This window comes from Macaca mulatta, chromosome 2 (genome assembly GCF_049350105.2).
Source record: "Macaca mulatta isolate MMU2019108-1 chromosome 2, T2T-MMU8v2.0, whole genome shotgun sequence".
NCBI lineage: Eukaryota > Metazoa > Chordata > Mammalia > Primates > Cercopithecidae > Macaca > Macaca mulatta.
The window spans coordinates 175,632,823-175,649,993 of record NC_133407.1 but is presented as its reverse complement, the minus strand read 5'-3'; the positions used below and the strand labels follow the sequence as shown (position 1 = coordinate 175,649,993).

Sequence of the window (17,171 nt, the reverse complement as noted above, 5' to 3'; positions counted from 1 at the left end):
CGAACAGTGATCTGCTTAATGATTTCAAGGTTTTTATCTGGAGAGGATTTCAATAAACTACTTTAAAAGAAGTGGAATGCAAAAAAAAAATTGTGTGAAGGGCTTGTATAATTGCTGAAAGGTTGGTTCTCTAGGGCTAGAAATCAACAAAAAGGGTGAATGTTATGGAAAGATTTTTAAGTACTTTTTCAGGAGAAACTAAATAGAAAATCAATCAGGAAAATAAAAAATTCATAAATCCAATTGCTTCTAATTGGCTCAGAACATAGTACAGAATTCGAAATGTTTGGCTGTGAACAGCTCAGTCTCTTGAAATTTTAACTCTTATCATAGGAGAGTACATTTGGGTTATGCTTTTTTTCCATCAAAGAAAACTCATCAAGGCCAGAGCAATCCTACAAATGGCTCAAGCTGAAAAACTCTTCATCTTGACTATTTATGGAGAAATTTCTACTAAAGATTTACTCAAACCAGGGGAGAACATATTCTTATTTCAAGTCTTTAAACATTGATTAAGCCCCTATCATGAACACAGCACTAGGCTGGGCCCTGTGGAAGGTACACAAACTAATGAGGTATGATTCCTGAGATTTCACAATTTAGAAGAGGAAATGAATGGGCAAATGTCTAATTAGTCTTAGGTAGGACGAGCACTAATGCAATCAGCCTTAATAATAGACATATCACTGTATAACATGAGAAGAGAGAGGGGGCACAGACTATTTCTGACTAAGGGGATCCGAGACGTTTTCTTGGAGGAGGTAAAATCTATTTCAAGGGGTAAGAAGATATTCCACATGGAGAAAAAACTTTGAGCAACTGTTCAGTGGAAACGTGAACTAGGCTCAGGGAATTCAGAATATTTTATAATAACTTAAAATAGTTGGTACAAGGTGAAATCCTGAAGAACGCGACATTTACATTCAGCACTGTAATCTCCGCCTCTCCATCTTCAGCTTTTGTGGGCATTTATCATTTGTGTACTGCGTTTGTTTCTCTTGTTGGGATGAAAATATCCCAGTAAGCATACACACCCTTAAGTGTTACTGACTCAATAGGTCACCCCTCCCAAGGAGTATTTGCTTTTTACAATCAAAAAACTTTTAAAATGTATTAGTTTAAGGTAAAGAAGATTCAAGATATAAAAGTATTCATAATTTAAACAGTAAGGACAGCTTTAAGAAGCTGCTGGTCCCCTTTTCTTTATTGTAAGCATTTTCAGCGTTTTGAAGCTTGCCCAGTGTTTGTTTTGATAATTACAACAGGGGCATGGGAAAAGAACCACGTTATTTTCTTCTTCTTTTTTCTTTTTCTTTTTAGTTTACTTTAAGTTATTGGAATACGTGTGCAGAATGTGCAGGTTTGTTACATATGTATTCATGTGCCATGGTGGTTTGCTGCACCTATCAACCCGTCATCTAGGTTTTAAGCCCTGCATGCATTAGGTATTTGTCCTAATGCTCTCCCTCCCCTTTCCCCCAACCCCCTGACAGGCCCTGGTGTGTGATGTTCCCCTCCCTGTGTCCATGTGTTCTCACTGTTCAGCTCCCACTTATGAGTGAGAACACGCAGTGCTTGGTTTTCTGTTCCTGTGTCAGCTTGCTGAGAATGATGGCTCCCAGCTTTATCCATGTCCCTGCAAAGGACAGGAACTCATTCTTTGTTATGGCTGCATAGTATTCCATGGCATATATGTGCCACATTTTCTTTATCCAGTCTATCACTGATAGGCATTTGGGTTGGTTCCAAGTCTTTGCTATTGTAAGTAGTGCTGCAATAAACATATGTGTGTATGTATCTTTATAGTAGAATGATTTATAATCCTTTGGGTATATACCCAGTAATGGGATTGCTAGGTCAAACAGTATTCCTGAACTATGTTATTTTCTAAGACCTAACCTTTCTGTGGTGGATGGGTTGCAGTCATCTGTGTAAAGATGGTATTTTCAGACAGGAAGTTTCACCTAAGAAAACCTCTAGGAGTTACCTTAGTCTTGAGGAAAAAGCACACGTTTCAGGGACAGACAATCCTGGGTTCTAATTCCAGCTCTGCCTCTCAGAGTGTTGAGTCTGGGGCAAGTTGCTCTGCTTCTCAGAGACTAGACCTCCACGTGTGCAAACTGGAAGTGATCACAGATGACCAAGACCAGAGTGTGGCACAAAATTCCCTCAACTCACAGCAGGATGTGGCAGCTGATTTCATCTCTAAGCAAAGCCACCCCTAGCACAGATGTAGTAGAAGAGATCTTCTGGAAGTGCCCAGGGCTACAGGCATCCCTCAGAGCAGCTGCAGGTTGAGGCCAGGAGCACGTGCTGCTTGAGTGCAAAAGAGCTCCCATACCCTTCTCCCACGGCCCCTGCTGGCCCCCACGCTCCCTCTTCCTAGCCTGTTTCTCCCAGCTGATCTGCTCATTTTTCATATCTCCAGGGATAATTCTTTCTTCCAGGGCACCTTCTCTCATTCTGCAGAAATGGGTTCGGTCTTATCTCTTCTTACTCCCATGGCAACTTCTAATTTACTAACACTCAATGTCTGTGTTCCTAGCTAGATTGTAAGAGTCACAAGAGTAAGTACCAACTCAGTATGGTTTACTGCCTGGCCTGTGGTAGATAGCCTTAAATATCCTTGAGTGAATTAATAAAGGAAAACAGAAATGAAGAAAGAAAGGGAGAGAAAGAGTAAAGGAGGGAAGGAGGGAAGGGGAGAGGAAGGAGGAAGGACCCTGTTAAAATTCATTCCATCATAACCAAATAGACCACGCAGAGAACTGAAGGATGGTGTGTTCAGAGTGCTGTGGCAGCCGCCGAGGAAGAATCAGAAGTCGTTCCCATTAATATGCTATGATCTTTTTGAAAGAACAAAAAGGCAGCACCGGGGCCCACTCATTCCTATATATGTCAGCTTTGCTTTCAGCGCTATTCTTGCTAAGGTTTAAATGCCAACATCATGACCCCAAGGCCCTAGGAACTCCATACAATAAATTCCCACGAACTGACACTCTGCTACTGTTCAAGAGTGAGCCTCAAAATATCGTTCACCTGCTTTGCAAATCGACCCTCTTTTACTAATTAGGGTAGATGAATATTTTAAAATAGTCTTTCAAGAAAATATAGCAGAGTATTCCATCAGAAAACATTCTGCTTCCGTTTGCAATTCAAAATATTTGATGGGATCTGGGAATGGAGAATTTGGTTGTTCTTTTCATTCTTATCTTGACTTCAGATGAGAAGTTCTAGCAAGGGGGAGAGTGAGGTTAGAGAAAGGTGAGGATGAGGTGATAGGAGATTAGCAATGGGATTTAGCATTCAATTCAATGCAAAGAACATCTATTAAGTGCTTATTGGGTTGAGTGGATTAAAATAATTCCAAGTGTCAGACACAATGTTAATAATAAAAATGTTTTATGCAATTATGGTGCCAGGTAATAAATGATCTCATTTAATCCTATCAGCTCTGTAGTTGGTATGGCACTACTGTTATCCCAACTTCCAGATGAGAAACCAGACACAGAGATTAATTTTAAAAGTGCAGAAAAAGCCCACAAAACTTCAGAACAACCTAACAAACAAAAAACACCATTTCCAGGGACTCTTACTTATTAAATGGTGAAGCTGAGAATCCAATGTGGGCATCTGACTCAGCCTGTGTTCTTGGCCACTGTGGGAAGGGGCAGGGCAGATGGAATGGGAGGACAAAGGAATATGGGTGTGAAAGGAAAGACAGACAGAGAAGGAAGAAGGAGTGAGCAAGGCTAGACAGAAACACGTTGTCTGATGATTTGGCACCCTTTAAAACTTTGTTCTTTAAATATTTATCCAACATTTGCTTAAATGAGAGGCTGAGCTCTGCCTGGGGAAAGGGCAGCAGACAGGCTGCACTCATTTGTGCCACTGTTCTAATTTAGCTCCAACCTCAAACATCATGGCCAACTCGGCAAAACAGAAGGTCTATGGGAAACAGGGTCTACCACCTCCAAGTTGTCCCTCTCAACCTACCTCACGCCTCACTCCAGCCACCATCTATTGTTCCTCCAGCATACCCCTTGGGTGTCTCATCCCCTCACCCATCCCCAAGTATCTTAAGCTTTCCAAAAACATGCAGAAATCTCTGAGAGGAGATATTTCTCTGCTAACAATTTGATGCCAGGTTACATTTGGTGTTTCTCAGAGAAGCTGCTCCAGTGGAATGGTTCCAAGCTTATCCTTGGCCTACTTCTGAGATGAGGACAGGTGAATTGCAGAGGGTCAAGTTCAAAATCACACAGGGCATTGGGAGTCACTGAAGGTTTTAAATGGAAGTGATCTGGAGACAGTTCACAGAATCCTGCATGGGGCATGATTGGTAGGTCTGGAGAGCTGAGGGCAAGAGAAGTGGAAAGAACAGTATTAGTATCTCCCAATCTCAAGGCTGCCTAAGTGCCTGACTCCTTTTCAAAAATAGCAATCATTTTTGTCACTGTGGTCACCACCATCATCATAATTTGCAGGACTCAGTACAAAATGAAAATGCAGACCCCTGAGAATTTCAAGCCAGCCACAGCAAGTGGTGGCATTTCTCAGCACAGGTCACATGCCCATGAAGCCAGTCCTTCTAGGAGTCATCTTTTCTCTGTCCTAGAATTTTCTTTCTTTCTTTTTTTTTCAGACTGAGTCTCATTCTGTCACCCAGGCTAGAGGGCAATGGCGCGATCTCGGCTCACTACAACCTCTAGCTCCCAGGTTCAAGTGATTCTCCTGCCTCAGCTTCCTGAGTATCTGGGATTACAGGCACACGCAGCCATGCTCAGCTAATTTTTGTATTTTTAGTAGAGACGAGGTTTCACCATGTTGGCCAGGCTGGTCTCGAACTCCTGACCTCAAGTAATCCTTCCAAAAGGCTGGGATTATAGGTGTGAGCCACCACACCTGACCATAATTTTCTGTAGTAACTCAGCCACTCCCTGTTTCAACTTCTTGTTTCACTGTTTGTTGACTTTACTCTGCTTTTTTCTGCTTTATAGTTTCTGCTCACTGCCTTCTTTCTGTATGTCACCTGGCCTCTGACCTTGCTATTGACTGATGATTGTCTCTGAATATCTCATTTTCAGACTCCACATAAAAGAGGGTCTGATACATTGAAATAGACACTCTAATCTAGTGGAGATCATTTTTGTTGGCAAGAGCTCTAGCAATATTTAATCTCAAGGTCACAGACTGACCTTGACTAAGGTGTCCACTCCTGGCCAGACTGGCAAGGCACCTGGGAAGATGGAGGTCCTGGGTAGGGCAGGCACAATTGTAGGAGCCTCTTCTCCAGTGAAAAATGTAGGAGTGAGTCCTCTTCCAGGCTTTAGAGCTATAAAGAACGAGAAAAACGTGGGGGCTGGGTGTGGTGGCTCAGGCCTGTAATCCTAAAACTGAGTACCCTATTTTGAAGGTTTCTTATTTTCTTTTCCTTCTGCAGCTCTTTGTATTAACCTTTTAGTAATGCAAATGTAATCTCTACCTTCCTTTCTTTCCACCAGGTACTCCCCTGCAAGGACTGCTAGCTTACCTAATTATATGTTTGCTTAGAAGTTCCAGGGACCAAATCTTAAGACAAACAAGGTACATTCAAAATTCTCCACCAGGAGACTGCCTCAAGACAATGATTAATTTACAACCTGGTCATGCCCACAATGGTGCCAGCCAGACCACCAGATGGCCTATCGCTCAAGATAAGTCCTCAGAGCAAATCTTCTAGGCGCCACACCTCCATGCCCTTCCTGCATGCCCTGCATACCAAAATGTCCCTTCTTAAGACCCTGCTTTCTGCCCAGAAATCTGAAGTGGTTCCTTTAGAGGTGAGTCTGGTCACCTCCCCACTGCTAAGCTCTGGAATAAAGTAGCTTTCTTTTTATTGAATCTCATCCTTGTCATTTGCTTGCAAAGCTGCAAGCGGCGAGCAGCCAAGCCTGCCCTTGATAACAATCTTAGTGCTTTGGGAGGCTGAGGAGGGAGGATCACTTGAGGCCAGGAGTTCAACAGTATTGCTCACTAGACAACAGACAAGAGATAACAGAGTGAGACCCCATCTCTACAAAATATAGGAAAAAAAAAAAAAAAAAAAAAACAATTAGCCGGGCATGGTGGCTCACTCCTATAGTTCTAACTACTCGGGAGGCTGAGGTGGAAGGATCGCTTGAGTCTGGGAGTAAGAGACTGCAATGAGATATGATCTCAGCACTGCACTCCACCAGCCTGGGTGACAGAGAGAGACCCAGTCAAAAAAAAAAAAAAAAAAGGAAGGAAGGAAAAGAAAAAGAAAAGAAACACTGTAAACACTGTAGTCTTTCTTCCTGCACTCACAGGGCTTATGCCCTTATTGGGGAGATAGGACATGGCTAAATCATGCTAGGAGGCATCAGGCAGAACAGAAATGAGAAATAAGAAAAGCAGCTCACTGGTTATCCCCACCCTTGAGGCCATACCCTCTCCTCCCGTGCTGGCCAGGAGGTCGGACAGCCCATGCCACCACATTCCTGCCCCACCACTTGATTGTGCTGTGTCTTGGGCATGTTCCTTCACATTTCTGTGCCTCAATGTTCTCATTTATGCAATATAAAATTAGGATATTAAGAGTACGGTCCTGATTTCACAGAGTTCTGTGAGGTTAAATGAGATAATCAGTTCCTAACTCAATAAGTGATTAGACCTAGCATTTTCTACCATAAGCCATTCTCTCTTCCTTTACTCATTTCTCCCACTGCTCTTGAAAGGGCAAATCTTACCTTTTTCCATCCAGAAGGTCGATGCTCCTTTCTGCTCCTGGGATTCTGCTCAGGGTTCATCTATCACCTAGTGTGTCCTCCCTTCTCTCAGCCCCCTTTTTAAGCGTGGTCTGTCTTCACAGCTCAATTTAAGTCCCAAGACTTTCATGAAACTTTCCTTGATTGTTTCAACCCACATACAAAGACTCATGGGGCAGGACGGGGTGTTGAAAGCACTGAGACCTCAGGGCACAGCCCCCCTTTGTAGCTCAGGAAATGGAGGCTGACAGCCTCACCTCTGTCTCTCCCCAAATCTCCTGCTTCCATCACTCATTTGTATCACCCATCACGGCATTTAATCATCCATTGCCTCGCTTCCTCCTTCTTCCTGTCATAAAAACTTCCCATCTTAGGCATCAGGCCTCAACTCAAATGACTCTCAACTAAGTCTTCCTCTCCCCAGAATAGATCAATATTACCAGTTATTCTTTCTCATCACCACCTGTTTTTCCCCTCAGCAGACTTCATCAAAAGGTGATTTAAGAATTACTGCTGTAATTAGTTGCCTAAGCTTTGGTTGTCGTTGTTTAAAAAATCAAACATTTACCAGATGCCTAGGTGCCCACTATGTGTGTGGCAGTGTGCCAACTGTGGGGATTTGATGGTGAACTGGACAGATCTGGTCCCTGCCTTCATGGATTTTATATATAGCTATGAAATTAAGAAGTGAGAATGAGCTCCTAAACCTTTTGGGAACCCTCATGGACTAGAAGGAGCTTTAAAAAAAAAAAAAAAAAGAATAGTACTGGGAATTTCCTCTACACTAACTTGAAGCCAAGTAGTGAAGTGATTTCTATAGTCAAACATAAGCTGATAGAAATATTAAGTGTTCCATGTAGCATAATAAAGAAAATGAAATACCATCTTCCTTAGTCTAGGGTCCTCTTTCAAAGGGCAAGAGTCAACATTTGTTTTAGTCTTACTTGTCTACACTGATGTAATGCTTTGTTTTTTTCCAATTATTTGTTTCACAAGAAACAATCTAGGTCTTCATTATGAAGGTGGCATGACCGCTGAACACCCAAGCAATTGTCTTCCTTTGTTAACTAATCTGAGTGCAAACAAAGCCCTTCATTTGAAGGTCAAGAGTTTCTTTTGCCCTTTATTTAAAGGAACTAACTCCATCTGAAATGGCACTAAATTATAAGCACCCGATCCATTTAGTGTGAGATTAGTAATTTTATAGGCTCCAAATTGTCCACTTATGGGGACCTCCACCTTCTGCTAGCCTGTTTGAAAATACCCTCCTTAGAGATTACAATGTTCACATCCTTCAAATGTTATGAGGTTCCAATTGCCTAAAGGGCATTTCTGCTTAGCTATCTCCACAGGCACTTCAATAACATGTCTCAAATAAATTACGATCTGGTTACTCTCTTTTTATTCTTAATATCTGTTAATGAAACCTCCCAACTAGCAATCCGAGATGCACTTTTGACTCCTTATTCAAATACAAAATCCTGCTGTTTTTACCTAAACATCTCTCACCTCCCAGCCCCTAAACTTCTCAGCCCCTTCCTTTCAACACTCTTTCCTCTCCTGCCATACCTCCTTCCCCTGCCCTGGCTGAGACTGTATTATCTCCATTACCCTTGAAAGTACTTGAACTGTGGCTTCCTAATTTTTCTCAAGCCTTCACTTCTGTCTCTCCAATCTCACACTCCCATTGCACCCGAATGATCGGTTCGCAATTCCTATCTTGTCACTTCTTTCTTTAAACCCCTTCGGTGGTTCCAATCATCACCCAGCAGTTTTTCTCAAGGGAATGGAGCTCTTTTATAATTTGGGGAGGGACAAGAACATCTTGCTTGTGCTGGACTGTCCATCACACTGAAAGACAGTAAGCTTGCCTGGCTGCAAGGCCACTAAATGCCGACACACAAATTTCCAAACATGCCCTACGCTGCCTCAGCTGATAATAATCTCTAAGAGAAAAGTGTGTGCTTCCTAATATAGCCTGCAAAGCCCTCCAACACCTGGCCCTTTTCTCAGCTTCCAGCCTTCCTCACTCTTGCCTCACACTGATTCCCTGTGAACAGTGGACTGCTGTGCTGTTCTCCCTGCCTGATGCCTCGTCCAGCTTCCTCCCCCAGATGATGTCTTCTCATTCTTCAAGACTCAGTTCTTGGTCTCCTTGAACAGGTTCCCTTTCCTTGTCTCCATGACTGCCCTTCCTCCCACTACCTGAGCACCGATTAGACAGGTGTGTCTCCCAGCTCATGCTAACTTCTAAATGCCTCTAAAGGTTCATGTTAACTAAACTCATAAGGCATTAATAAATATAAATCTGCATAGCTGTTTGTTAATTTTCATGAGAAATTAACATGAGAAACACCCCTCATGTCAAGTAACGATGCCCTGTTTATGCTTGAAGGGTCCACGGGTATTTCTGAGGAAAGTGTGGCAGAGGCAGATGCACTTTTCAGGTGTGGCATCAAGGAGGTACTTGCTGTCTGTATTAGCTTCCTAGGGCTTCCATAACAAATTAAAACAACCATAACGTATTCTGCACAGTTCTGGAGGCCAGAAGTTGGAAATCAGGGTTCAGCAGGGCTGTGCTTCCTTTACAGGCTCTAAGGGAGCATCTTCCCTTGCCTCTCCCAGCTTCGGTGGCTCCAGGCCCTTGGTTTATGGCTCTACAACTCCAATCTCTGTCTCCACATGACCTTCTTGCCTTCTCTGTGTCTTTTTTTTTCTTGTTTCTTATAAAGACATGTGTCACTGGATTTAGGGCCCACCCTGATGATGATCTCAACTCCAGATCCTTAATTATATCTGACAGGACCCTTTTTCCAAATAAGGTCACCACGACAGGTTCTGGGGGTTAGGAGGTGGATCTATCTTTTTTGGGGGGCACTATCCAATCCACTACAATCTCCAACACATTTGTGGGATCCTCTTCATAGCAGAGCTGTGTTAGACCAGGTGACCTGAATATTGGCTTGAATATTGGGATGGGTCACTGAGAATTAGGCTACCTTGTCACCTGGCAATGATTGGAAATACCCATGGCCAAGCTCTTTGTCTTTTACTTTACTTTCCCTATACTGGCACAGCTCACTTTCTCTCTGAGTATCCTTCAGTGTTAATTTATGGAGAGTCTTTTAAGCCTCTCCCTGAATGAGATGCTGAGGTTGCTATAGAAGAAGCCTAATGGATTTCCTCATCTTCCTGGGGCCAACCTTCCTCTTAAGAAAGATGATGATTACTTGTCATAATGAATGGTAAAGAAAAGTGGTGGCTTCAGAAAGGGAGCATGGCTAGGCTTTGTCAGACTCAATTTCCTGAGCGGTAAAGGGAGGCTGCACCCTGAGGTCTACATGTTTTCAACACCGGGTACTTCTCTGCAAGTCTCTCTGTGTGAATTGAAACAATCAAGGAAAAATTTCACGAAAGCCTTGGGTCTTAAGCTGAGTCATAGAGTTAGATCAGGCTTCAACAGGGAAGAAAGACAAGGAAAGCCAGTCCATCCAGCCTGAACAAACATATGGGGACAGGAGGGGGAGGGGTATCTAGAGGAAAAGGACTAGAATTCATCTGCTCTAGAGGAGGAGGCAGAACTGGTTTGGGAACAGAGGGGCAGGGTTAGGATATGAAACAGTAGGAGATAAGGATGGAAAAAACCACAGATGCGCAGGGCTTAGAGGCCAGTCTGCTGCAAATGTGGAGTCATAGAGCCATTGAAAGAGTTTCCAGACAGGAGGAGAAATAGGAGTCGAGGTTATTAAAGTGGTATTTGTTTCTTCAAAAAAGTATTTAAGGCACGAAGAAAGGGTGAGACCAGGAACGAGAAGCCAACTCAGGATACTGTGACAGTTGCCCAGGTGTATGACAGGGTGGGACTTGGAGTAAGGTAATGATAAGGCTAGAAACCTATGTGAGTTGTTGATTTATTAATTGGTCTCTTTAAAGAGAGAGAAATCTCAACTCGTGAGTTAGGAGGCTGAGGGACACCTAGAAATCGGGACATTTGGGAGTCGAACTTGAACGTGTTGAGTTGTGGTAATGTCAGGACATTCAAATAGAAATGTCCAGCTGTTTGTTAGAGACAGCTCATTGCTGCCCTGCCACTGCCACAGCAGTGTCCTGTCACAGTCTGTCCTGATGGGCTGTCTCTCCATTGCTCCTGGGAAGACAGCCTCCTGTTAACTCCACGAAGGCATTCTCTGTCTTATCTTGAATGTGACCTTTTCCTTAATTTATAATAGTGGCTCCTGAATCTTTTGTTGTGTTAGCATCCATTCTCCACTCTCTAGTGGTTGAAAAAGAGGCACAAGGGGAGGTCAGGGCAGCGTCCATTTATCTATTTGTTCAGCAGATATTTATTGAGTACTTCTTACTTTGTCTCAGGTACTATGATAATCACGGGGCATCTAAGAGTCAGTAAAACCAACCTGGCCCCCTTCAAGGTGGGGCAGATAGATGGCAAACAAGGGTGAAAAGTGCAAGAAAGGAAAGTGCAGGATTCTTAGAGCATAACACAAGGAAGCCAAATAACTCTGGAGTGGGGGGGCTCTTCACTCTGCAGGTGCCTGCTAAGGAAGCAGAATTTAAGTGGAGCCCTATGGAGTTATTCAGGGCAGGGCTGCAGGATGGCACAACTCCAGGGGGCACCTCATACATCACAGTCTGTCAATGGGCCCCTGGAGATGTGCAAGAAAATGGCCTAGAATAAGGGCTGGGAAATAAGGTGGGGCATGGGGCAGGGTTGGACTTTTTGACCAGAGGAGAATCTTGGGGAACTCATTGCAGCTCAAGTCTTACAGGGACCTCTAAGCTGATCAGAGTTGATACCAACTCGTGCTAACTAAACTCATAAGGCATTAATAAATATAAATCCGCATAGCTGTTTGTTAATTTTCATGAGAAATTAGAGTATATCTGTCATGCAGACCAGAGATTGACAGCTTTGAGGTGCTGACTCATACTAACTAAACTCCCAAGACATGAATATATGCAAACCAGCATGCTGGCTTGTTAATTTTCCATGAGAAACAGAGTCTATCTGTCAAGTAGACCAGAGATTGACAGCCCATCCTCTCCCTGTGTGAGGGGCTCCCTGGGAAGCCCAATTATCCCAGGGTTTCGTGGTGAGCCTGAAATCAGAGGAAAGAGCAGTTATTACACGACCTGAAGATTTACAAACCTAAGGTTCTGTGCCTGATGCATCCGCCGCCTGCTGGGGACAGGCTCAGGGGGCTTGTCAGGGGAAAGGGGCAATGTGGGGTCTCTGCTCACAGGAACCTCTTTGTGCCCCTCTGTGCCAAAGCTCATTTAGTCTCCTGATTCTCATACTCTTGAGACAGAGTAGGAACAAGACTTGGCCTTGTTACCGGTGGTGAATCCGACTGCTCTGCAGCAAACTCGATCCTTGCCTCCTCAGAGGAAGGAATTTGGCCAAGGGGCAGAAGTAGGTTTAAGGCAGAGGCAGAGACCGAGGCAAGTTTTAGAGTAGGAGTGAAAGTTTATTAAAGAGTTTAAGAGCAGGAACCAAAGGAAGTAAAGTACATTTGGAAGGGGGCCAAGTGGGTAACTTGAGAGATCCAAGTTCCCTGTTTGGCCCTTGACTTGGGGTTTCATACATTGACATGGTTCCAGGGTTTTCATTTCTCTTCCCTTGATTTTTCCCTCGGGATGGGCTGTCTGACTATGCAGAGGCCTGCCAGCACTTAGGAGGGGCCGCACATGCAGTGTGTTTACTGACACGCCCACTTGAGGTGCTTTTCCCTTAGCAGCTGAGCATTCCTAGAGGAAGGTCATAGACCAGTTAAATTCTGCCATTTTGCCTCTTAGTGCACATGCTTGAGCCCACTTGCCCAGCTCATGAGATCTTAGCAGGAAGCTGCTGATCGTGAGCATCAGGCATTTTCTATAGGGAGACTGTCTTTCCTTGTCACCAACTACCTGACCATCACCTGATGATCACCCAACATTCCTTGCGGTGGGGGCCTCTCCTGCCCTGCTCCTGTCTGCCTACCTACCTAGTCTAACAGCTTCAGGACACTTCCACTAGAGCATTCTTGCATGCATTCCCACTGACCACAAGCCCTACACCACTACCTCACTGCCTTTTACTTAAAGATGTCTGGGAACTGGCCTTAGGAAATCCAGATACACAAACCAAGGTTGTGTAATGTTTCACCTCAGAAAGGAATGCTGAACAACTTATTTACAGCCTTGTTGCTGCTGGCCAGACCATTGGGTGGCCCGTTACTCAAGATAACCATTGAAACCAAATATGGTGACCTGCATACCCTACCCTTCAGTGCTTTGCCCTTCCAAGTCCAGCCTGCATACTCTACTCCTGATGTCATTTCCTGTGTTTTGCCTAATAAAAAAGCCCAAGCATCTCTTTTTGGAGAGCCAGAGAATTCTCTCTCTCCTGTGCTGCCACCCTTATGTCCAGACATAAACTCCAATGAAGTCTTGTCTGAGAAAACTCTTTTGGCTTCATGTCAATTAGTGCACTGAGAGTCCAAGAACCCTCGTTAACACTCTTCTTTTCAATGTGTGGATGCTAACTGGAGCCTGGGATTAGCCTATTGACCTCACACAACTGTATAAAATCAATGTTTGTGTTGATTTTAAGAATTTAAAATTAACAGGGGCAACTCATTGTTCAGGTTCTTGGTGGCACCTTCCTGCTGTCCTCAGTCCTACCCACACTTACAAGCTAATTTGGTATCATGGATTGTCAGTAACAGCTTTATGGTTTTAGAGAACGCTGAATGCAAATCAGCCTGTAACCAGGTAAAATGCAGGGTAGCTTTGGCCATTGTGTAAGTCATTTTGCTAGGATTAGAACTCACACCTACAGACTTCCTGCCCCGCTCTGCTGGTGCTGTGAAGGCCTGACTAAACACTACCCTACTACTGTGGGGGCAGGGTGCCTAGGCTCTGGCCTGATCTACACTGGTCCCTCCTCAATCTGGATACTCAATGTGGTGGCAGAGTAACAGCCCCCCAAAGACCTCCACATGCTAATACGAACCTTATATGGCAAAAGGACCTTGCGGATGTCATTAGATTAATCAAGTCTTGAGATGGGGAGATGATTGTGGATTATATGGACCCAATGTAATCTCAAGGGTCCTTATAAGGGAGAGGAGTTAGATGAATGAAAGAATGAGATGTGAGGGTGAATGTCGAGGTCAGAGGTTTGAAGATGCTATTCTGCTGGCTCTGAAGATGGAAGAAAGGGCCATGAGCCAAGGAACATGGCAGCCTCTAGAAACTGGAAAAGGCAAGGATACAGATATTCCTCTAGAGCCTTCAGAAGAGACACAGCCCTTCTGATGTCTTGATTTTAGGACTTCTGACCTACAGAACTGCCAGATAATGAATTTGTGTTGTTTTACCCGCATCTCAACAATTGGAAATGGATACAGTTGGCTTCTCCTGTCTTCAGGACTTACCTAGCCATGTTCACCTTGCTCTTGAGAGCCCCATCACTCCATACACATGAGAGTCTGTTGGTGGGAGACAAGTCATCAGAATTTGTGCAGCGTGGAGAGTTACATTTCTCACAAGCTGTGCAGTGTTAAATGCCCCAGCTCATTGCTCCTCATGCATAAGTGGTGATTCCATGCCCTGGGCCAAAAATACAGTTCCATTGTCACCGCCTGTGTCCAACACAGCTCTCCTGGGGTGCTGATGAAGATGTTGGCTTTCTTTGAAGCTAGTCATTCAGATCAGCTCTATGGGGGCCGTATGCAAGATGAGAAATAGATCCAAGATCCTCATCATCATGCAGGTTTTGTATCAAAATGCACAATGAACTGACTGGAACAGGAAATAATTAATCAGGACATTACAGAGCAGTTAAGTATAATTAATTCATACAAAAGAATGTGAGTGTGCAGTTTTAGCTGCTAGAGTGATTTTATTTCCCTGCAAATTTAGTTCAAGATAAACAAACATCAGAATAGTCTTTTCAGGTTTTTCATGACTCATGGGTTATTTCCTCCTTTCTAGTTACCAAAAATATTATTAAACTTATACACTAGCACCGCCAAGTTGATCATATTTTAGAAAAAACTCCTTGCTCATAGTAAATGGGAAATTAACTCTATCATAGAAGTCACTTTCCACATATGTTAATATCTGTGTGAGTATGTGTGCGTGAGGCAGAAACCTAGCACTTACTGCAGAATAAAAACTGGAGGGAAATTTTGATTTCTGCCCAAATATCTTAAAATCTAAGCAGAATGCATAAAAAATTATGTTGTGAAAACACTATCTGAGAATGCAACTTAATCTCAAGGGTAAACTTTATTGATATTGTGTGGGTTTTCCTTTCCTCTTTTTTTTCTCTTCTTGGAGCTGGGAGCTCTTTATAAGAAGAGAGGTGAAAAATGTCAGGCAATATGGGTTGGTGATAGTAGCAGCATTATTGGTCTTCTACCAGTTCTCCTGTCATAGTCGGGACACTCAAAAAGCCAAAAAGACATGCCCTGTGAGCAGAACTTAATGTAGAGGTAGAAAAATTCATCATGCAGGAGTGTTGGAGGGAATATTTTCTTCTCTTTGTGGCTCCAGAGAACACAGTGTGTTCTGTCGAGCTAGAAAAAATAGAATTGGGCTGGTGTGATGGATGATGAGTGTTTGGAAGTGCCAATCCATCAAGGCCACAATAGAAAAGGCAGGGCTCCTGATGGCTTTCATCAGGCCAGTGTGCTTCTCTCCTCCAATGGATCACTGTAGGATATTGATTCACTTCCAAGATTAACCGGATCACACATTACAACCAAAGGGCTGTTTGACTACCTATGTCACATAATGTTTTATTATGTGACAAATATAGACATGCTCCAATTTCTGATCTAATTCACAGGGTAATGATGCTCCAGTTTCTTAAGCCATAATTCTTGTATTTGGAATCAGTCTAGTTCCCAAGAACTTCAGTTTGATGCTCTTCAAGTTCTACCTTCACTATAGGATGTGGTTTTCAAGATGAAAGTTATGACCCACCCATGGGTTTTGAAATAAATGTAGTAGGCTACAACCAGTATTTTTTTTAACAAAGGAATAGAATAGAAAAGAAAATATCAGGATATATAATACATGGAAAGCATGATAATATGTAAAACTTTGGTTTCAAAGATAATATGTGTGTCTATTTATATATCTATTTCATACCATACATGCTGACTACATACCTACATGTTTGTGTGTACTTGGTTATGATAAAAATTTATTAAATGATGGTAAAAACATGTTTGAAAAAACAAATAATTCAATCTAAAAATGAGAAAAGCATCTCAATAGACATTTCTCAAAAGAAGACATACAAATGGTCGACGAGAATATGAAAACATGTTCAACATCTCTATTAGGGAAATGTAAATCAAAATCACATGAAATATCATCCAACTCCCATTAGAATGGCTGCCATCAGAAAGACAAAACAACAACAGCAACAACAACAAAAACCAAGTGTCAGTAAGGATGTGGAGAGAAGGGAATTCTTATATTACATTTTTGGTAAGAATGTAAATTAGTACAGCCATTATAGAAAACAATATGGAGGTTTCTCAAAAACCTAAAAACATAACCGCCGTATGATTCAGCAATGCCACTACTTCCCCAAAGGGAAGGAAATCAGTAATGGAAAAGACATCTGCATTGCCATGTTTATTCCAGCACTATTCACAATAGCCAAGGTATGGAGTCAACCTCAATGTCCATCAACAGAAGAATGAATAAAGAAAATGTGGCATGTATACACAATGGAGTACTATTCAACCATATAAAAGGAATGAAACTGGGCGGGGCATGGTGGCTCACGCCTCTAATCTCAGCACTTTAGGAAGCCGAGGTGGGAGGATCACCTGAGGTCAGGAGTTCAAGACCAGCCTGACCAACATGGAGACACCCCATCTCTACTAAGAATATACAATTAGTCAGGCATGGTGGTGTATGCCTGTAATCCCAGCTACTCGGGAGGCTGAGGCGGGAGAATCGCTTGAACCCGGGAGGCAGAGGTTGCAGTGAGCCGAGATCGTACCACTGTACTCCAGCCTGGGCAAGAAGAGCAAAACTCCATCTCAGAAAAAAAAAAAAAAAGGAATGAAATCCTGAATCCTGTCATTTGTGACAACCTGGATGAGCTTGGAGGACATTATGTTAAGTGAAATAAACCAGGAACAGAAAATATATGTTCTCTCTCATACATGAGAGCTAAAAAAAGTTGGTGTCTTGGAAGTAGAGAGTAGACTAGTGGTTATTAGAGGCTGGGAAGCATAGTGGGAGAGGTTGGTTAACAGACACAAAATTACAGATAGATAGGGGAATAAGTTCTAAGTGTTCTATAGAACTGTAGAGTGAATATAGTTAACAATAATTTATTGTATATTTTTAAAAATCTAGAAGAGAGGATTTTGA

At 43.0% G+C, this 17,171-nt stretch overlaps 1 long non-coding RNA gene across 1 annotated transcript; it reads right to left on the bottom strand.

Annotated features, from left to right (window-relative positions):
• Nucleotides 1–4,136: 4,136 nt before the first annotated feature.
• Nucleotides 4,137–14,570, bottom strand: LOC114676440 (uncharacterized). The gene is made up of 3 exons (XR_003727491.2): nucleotides 14,204–14,570; nucleotides 5,199–5,335; nucleotides 4,137–4,356 (listed from the first exon to the last, which is right to left on the bottom strand). It is a non-coding gene; the product is annotated as an uncharacterized LOC114676440 (long non-coding RNA).
• Nucleotides 14,571–17,171: the final 2,601 nt, after the last annotated feature.